The sequence below is a fragment of the Schistocerca nitens genome, chromosome 5 (assembly GCF_023898315.1).
Source record: "Schistocerca nitens isolate TAMUIC-IGC-003100 chromosome 5, iqSchNite1.1, whole genome shotgun sequence".
Lineage (NCBI taxonomy): Eukaryota > Metazoa > Arthropoda > Insecta > Orthoptera > Acrididae > Schistocerca > Schistocerca nitens.
The window spans coordinates 475,481,533-475,488,487 of record NC_064618.1 but is presented as its reverse complement, the minus strand read 5'-3'; the positions used below and the strand labels follow the sequence as shown (position 1 = coordinate 475,488,487).

The 6,955-nt window shown below is 44.1% G+C and overlaps 1 non-coding gene across 1 annotated transcript; it reads right to left on the bottom strand.

The window, feature by feature from the left end:
* Positions 1 to 3,248: 3,248 nt before the first annotated feature.
* Trnas-cga (transfer RNA serine (anticodon CGA)) lies at positions 3,249 to 3,323 on the bottom strand. Its single transcript has one exon. It is a non-coding gene; the product is annotated as a tRNA-Ser (tRNA).
* Between the last annotated feature and the right edge of the window lie 3,632 nt (positions 3,324 to 6,955).

Sequence of the window (6,955 nt, the reverse complement as noted above, 5' to 3'; positions counted from 1 at the left end):
GGCGACTTCATTGAGGTAAGAATTTTTCCTTTTTTATTCAGAATGATTTTTCACGGCCATGACGCAGCAGTGCTGTCGTCCAAAATTTACCAGGTTAAATTCACAGTGAATTATTGGAAAGTCATAAGTGAGCGACAATTTAATTGAGAGGTTAGTTACATTGTATTATTACCAGGTTACTGAATTTATTTTTTATTGGGACGTTACACTGAATGTGAACGACATAATTATAATTTTTACTGTTGAGAGGTTTGGAAATTTTTCTGTTTCGAGGTTACATTAAACGAGAAAGAATTTTGTGGGGAGGTTAAAAGTTTTTTTTCACTTGAGGATTTTCATAATACTTGGGACTGTATTTACGAGTTTGCTGTACGTTATTTCGAAATCGCTTCACTGCCTACGTACTTAACACTGTCAGGTATAGGGATTACACAGGATAAATAGGGGGAAGTATGCACGCTTGGACATAATCGCAGATGCTAGCCAAGCTCTGTTTTATGTGACCATGAATGGCAGCTGAGCGATGTCCTCAGTAAGTTGCGAGTGTCAGTCGTGTTCAGAACAGAGTTCTGTACAGTTTTGAGTGCATTGTGTCAGAGCTAAGCGAGCGGGCGCAAATTGTTGGTGCTCGTGTGGTCAATGCTTTAGAAAGCAGGACAGACGAAACATTTGCTGTTTCAGGAGGCACCACATCAAAGATTTATACGGTATGAAGCGAAAGCGGATAACATTATCCGCTAAATCACAACTTCGGTTGAAGTGAGTGTTGGATGATCGTGATACAGGTTATTGATAAGGATTGTGACGAAAAATAAAGAGGGCGACATATGAAAAAGTCACAGCAGAACTAAATGTCGCACTCGCGAACCATTTCAACACCAAAACGAAACGAAAGTCGCTCCATAGGTAGAAAATTGCAGGGAGAGCTGGAATTCCAAAACCACTGGTCAGTAATGCAAATGGCCATAACAGTAAAACATGACGCCGAAGCCATAAAATACGGACTATGGAGCGATGGAAGAATGTCATTTTGGCGGATGAGTCTTGCTTCAATCAGTTTACAACTTCTGTCCGAGTTTAAGTCCCATGAGTGAAATATGGCGTGGCCGGCCGGTGTGGCCGAGGGGTTCTAGGTGCTTCAGTCTGGAACCGCGCGACCGCTACGGTCGCAGGTTCGATACCAGCCTCGGGCATGGATGTGTGTGCGTTCCTTAGGTTTCAGTAGTTCTAAGTTCTAGGGGACTGATGACCTCATATGTTAAGTCCCATAGTGCTCAGAGCCATTTGAACCATTTTTTGAAACGTGGCGTGTGCTAGATGATAATTTGGACAGTCATATAGTGGAATTCCGTGGGTCCCATTTTACTCCCAATGTCGCATCACAGCCAAGGATCATGGAACCATTTTAACTGATCAGATCCTTCCAGTAGTACAATGTTTGTATCCGAATGGTGACGCTGTGTTCCAATACGCCTTGGCTCCTGTTCTCAAACCTCGAATCGGCCAGGACTGATTTTTTTGAACACGATGACCCAACTGTCGTATGTTCCCTGACGATCACAGTCACGCGTTCATGTAACTGTGAATATCAAGCAGGATTTCGAAATAATTTCGCTGACTGCCAGTTCCTGAACATCAGAGGCATTAGGTATAAATATACCACCTTATGGTGACCTCAAAAAGCCGGCCGCGGTGGCCGAGTGGCTCTAGGCGCTACAGTCTCGAACCACGCGACCGCTACGATCGCAGGTTCGAATCCTGCCTCGGGCATGGATGTGTGTGGCGTCCTTAGGTTAGTGAGGTTTAAGTAGCTCTAAGTTCTAGGGGACTGATGACCTCAGATGTTAAGTCCCATAGTAGTTCTCAGAGCCATTCGAACCATTTTTTTTTAATCCCTGAAAATGTTTAACGGACGGGGATTCAAATCTGATGCGTGCACGGATGGCCGAAGTCGTTAACGCCACCTCCCGCAATAAGCGGAAATTTTTGTTCTAGTCCCTGTCCGGCACAAATTTTCATATTTGACTATTGGCTAGTAGAGTTATACCTAATAAACCTGATGTCAATTAATTCCCAATCAGCAAATTACACTGAAGGAAAAAATATCGCAATAGCAAAAAATTATTACTGCCACTAATGAAATTTCGGGAATACATTAATCTAGACAACATACTTAAGTGCGTAATAGTGCAACATTGTGTGTTAATATAAACGCGAGATAAGCCACTGCAAATATTAAATGCTAGTACATTAATAACTGGTGTAACCGACAGAATGTTAAATGCAAGCATGCAAACGTGCATGCGCCGGCCGTTGTGACCGAGTGGTTCTAGGCGCTTCAGTCTGGAACCGCGGGACCGCTACGGTGACAGGTTCGAATAATGCCTCGGGCATGGATGTGTGTGATGTCCTTAGGTTGGTTAGGTTTAAGTAGTTCTAAGCTCTAGGGGACTGATGACCTCAGATGTTAAGTCCCATAGTGTTCAGAGCCATTTGAACCAGCCAAACGTGCATGTATTGTGTTGTGCGTGTGCCGGATATCAGTTTGTCAGATGGAATTCCATGCCTGTTGGTCTTACAGGGACGGTTAATGCTGTTTGTGGATAACACTGGAGTTTTCCTCAGATAATGTTCCATATGTGCTCGATTGGAGACAGATCTGACGATCGGCAGGCCACGGAAACATGTCGACACTCTGCAGAGCATGTTGCGTTACAACAGCGGTATTTGGGTGGGCATTATCCTGTTGGGAAGCACTCTCTGGTATGCTGTTCGTGAATAACAGCAGAACATGTCGAATTACCAGAGTAACGTACAAATTTGCAGTCACGGCGTGTGCTTCTGCTTTCATACGAAACCGCACCCAAGACCATAAATTATGGTGTAGGACCAGTGTGTTTAGGACGCAGAAAGATTGATTGCTACTTCCTGGCAGATTAAAAGTGTGTGCCGGACCGAGACTCGAACTCGGGACCTTGTCCTTTTGTGGGCAAGTGTTCGACCAACTGAGCTACCCAACCACGACTCACGCCCCGTCCTCACAGCTTTACTTCTGCCAGTACCTCGTCTTCTACCTACCAAACTTTACAGAAGCTCTCCAGCGAACCTTGCAGAACTAGCACTCCTGAAAGAAAGGATACTGCGGAGACATGGCTTAGCCACAGCCTGGGGGGATGTTTCCAGAATTAGATTTTCACTCTGCAGCGGAGTGTGCGCTGATATGAAACTTCCTGGCAGATTAAAACTGTATGCCGGACCGAGACTCGAACTCGGGACCTTTGCCTTTCGCGGGCAAGTGCTCTACCAACTGAGCTACCCAAGCACGACTCACGGCCCGTCCTCACAGCAGGAGAGCTTCTGTAAAGTTTGGAATGTAGGAGACGAGGTACTAGCAGAAGTAAAGCTGTGAGGATGGGGCGTGAGTCGTGCTTGGGTAGCTCAGTTGGTAGAGCACTTGCCCGCGAATGGCAAAGGTCCCGAGCTCGAGTCTCGGTCCGGCACACAGTTTTAATCTGCCAGAAAGTTTCATATCAGCACACACTCCGCTGCAGAGTGAAAATCTCATTCTGGAGATTGATTGCTGATCCTGAACTGCCCTCCTATGAACAAGCTTAAGGACGTCAGTGGCATCGAGGAAGAACTAGCTTTCATCAGAAAACGAAACAGGTCTCCACCCTGCCCTCCAGTGAGCTCTTCCATGACACCCCTGAAGTCGAAAATGGCGGTGTTTTGGGGTCAGTGGAATGCACGCTGTTGTCGTACTAGATCGTGCCCCAGACCATAAATCCAGGTATAGGTCCCGTGTGTCTTTCACACAGACAGTTTGACTGCAGGCCCTCAACTCGCCTCCTCCTAACCAACACACAGCTATCACTAACACTGACGCAGAACCAACGTTCATCAGAACACATAACAGTCCTCTCGCTTAACACCACTGAATTCGCAAATAGCGGTGGTTTGGTGTCAAGGAAATGCACATTACAGACTGTCCGGATCGGAGCTGTCCTTGAAGTAACCGATTGTAACAGTTCGTTGTGTCACTGTGGTGCCAACCGCTGATGATATGGCCGCTTCAGATGCAGAGCCATACTCCGAACACGATGATCTCCTCTCTCACAAGGGAACCTCCCCATCGCACGCCCCTCAGATTTAGTTATAAGTTGGCACAGTGGATAGGCCTTGAAAAACTGAACACAGATCAATCGAGAAAACAGGAAGAAGTTGTGTGGAAGTATGAAAAAAATAAGCAAAATATACAAACTGAATAGTCTATGCACATGATATGCAACATCAATGACACACTTTGCTCACGAGCGCCGTAGTCCCGTGGTTAGCGTGAGCAGCTGCAGTACAAGAGGTCCTTGGTTCAAATCTTCCCTCGAGTGAAAATTTTAATTTTTTATTTTCAGACAATTATTATCTGTCCGTCCGATGCGATAACTTTTTTGGGAGTGATTATCACATCCACAAGAAAACCTAAATCGGGAAAGGTAGAAGAATCTTTTTAACCATTCGCCAAGTGTACAGGTTAGGTGGGTCGACAACATGTTTCTGTCATGTGACGCACATTCACCAGTGTCGTATAGAATATATCAGACGTGTTTTCCTGTGGAGGAATCGGTTGACGTATGACCTTGCGATCAAACTTTTTCGGTTCCCATTGGATAGGCACGTCCTTTCGTCTAGTAATCGCACGGTTTAGCGGTGCGGTCGAAAAACACAGACACTAAACTTGTTACAGTGAGCAGAGACGTCAATGAACGAACGGACAGATAATAATTGTCTGAAAATAAAAAATTAAAATTTTCATTCAAGGGAAGACTTGATCCAAGGACCTCTCCTACTGCTGTTGCTCACGCTAACCACGGGACCACGGCGCTCATGAGCGCATATTTTCCTAGATGTTGCCTATCTTAGCATGGACTACTCAGTTTGTATATTTTGCTTTTTTTTTCATACTTCCACATAACTTCTTCCTGTTTTCTCGATTGATCTGTGTTCAGTTTCTCAAGGCCTATCCACTGTGCCAACTTATAACTAAATCTGAGGGGGGTGCGATGGGGAGGTTCCCTTGTCAGTAATGCCACGTTGCCGTTCAGAACTCGGTTTTCTTGCTACCGTGCATCCTCGTGACCACCGGGGCCAGCCATCATGTACAGAGGCTACATTCCTGAAAGTCCTTCTGCAGTGTAGTTGAAGGAACATCCATCTTCTCGTAGGTCTATTAAACAACGTCGTTCCAACTGAGTGAGTTGTTGATAATGCCGTCTTTGTTGCCTGAAATGCACTCTTGACTATCAACTGCTCACCACGTCCAGTTTCTAAGGTAACTAACGCTTACAACCGTTACAGCCTGTATTTGAAGCAAACCTGGTTTGCATCCTCATACTGGCCCTACTAACGCCACTCTTACGCGACTGGTGCGTAATCTGAACAGAGATCATCTTTCAGATGACAAACACGTCTACCAACTTTCGTTTATGTCGCACAACTCCACCTTGCTGTTGTGAACTTTTTTCTGGCAGTTTACTTCCGAAGTATTTCGTACAGCTGTGAATCGTCAACAATGTATTTTCTTCCAGGCATGCATATACGAAGTAATATGTTTATTTCAACATACTTTGCAACCTTTTGTTTCAAATCCTCGTGATGAATAAGCTGAGGACAAGGTCGTCTTCAAAGATGACATCAGCGGTGTTTGTAGACTTGCAAACCCACGGTCCTGGTGTGACGGACACTCAAGCACCACATCCGCCGTATCGGCTGGGAAGCCAAATCGTCCGCTATCAATCCCAAATAAATTTTCTGGGACTATTTTTAACAGCGGTTGAAAGCGCAGCAGTCAGTTTTCGCGCAATTTGGTAGCTCTTCGAGGTCTAACCATCAACGATAGCCTTCAGCTTGATATGATATATCTGAAGAAAATTATAAGATTCTTTCTCGCCGATCTGAGGCAACGAGTAAGGGCTTAGACGATGTTACACAAAATTAGCGTAATGTTTTCCGGGAATGATTAATTTGTCGTCCTATGCATTTATCAACCCTATGCCAATTTCTACATGCCTGTCGAATCTTGCATAACAGCGACAAGGTTTTACAAATTAAGTTTATTTTTCCTAGAGATATGTAAATAGTACGTAACCTGTAAAAAACAATACAAACAGAGCTTAAATATTACTCATGATATATGTCTGTTATATGTTTAAATTGTAACGTACGGCTTTGAAAGCAGTGAAACACAATGCAGCTGCATATTCTCTGTAATTAACATGAAAAAAGTACATAGTACAACATTTTTATGTTAACGTGTGTGACGCAACGTAATTAATGGCATTCTCATACGTTTTAAAGTCCGAACACGCCGCAGACCAAACGGATAATTTAATGAGGCTCTGCTATGCACTATCTCTTTTATTCAGTGATGCTGTAACGTATTACGCATCTCCTGTGCCGCAAAGTGTATCTATGTCGACAGGACACTTGGTTGCGCCCCTTGGCATCAATGCTGCCATACGTAAGATTTATTTCACAATGAAGAACGCAGGCCACCTGAAAATGAACTAATTCATATGAAACCGGTGCTGCTGTGAATCAATATTAGTTTAAATAGCTTAGTACTCTTCGTATTCTTTTTCCAGTGTCCTAAGTTTTCTGAAAATAAAATTTAGAAGTATTTTGCACTTTCCAGTTGCCATTTATGCTAACAGCTGTATTTTCATCTCTAGATTTCCTCTTTAACAAAGTCATATTTAACACGTCTCTCATAATGCGGCCACCACTAATGAATCTCAATCGATTGTTGATAGGGTCTCAAAGTTTTCTGCTATTCATGCCGTACGAAGGGACGAGTAATCCGCTGGATTATTAATGTTGATGATATTTTAGTTACCAGTACTTTTAAGGAGCTGCAGCCTGAAGACGTTCGGTAGCCATTTCCCTTTGCTGGTACCATTTT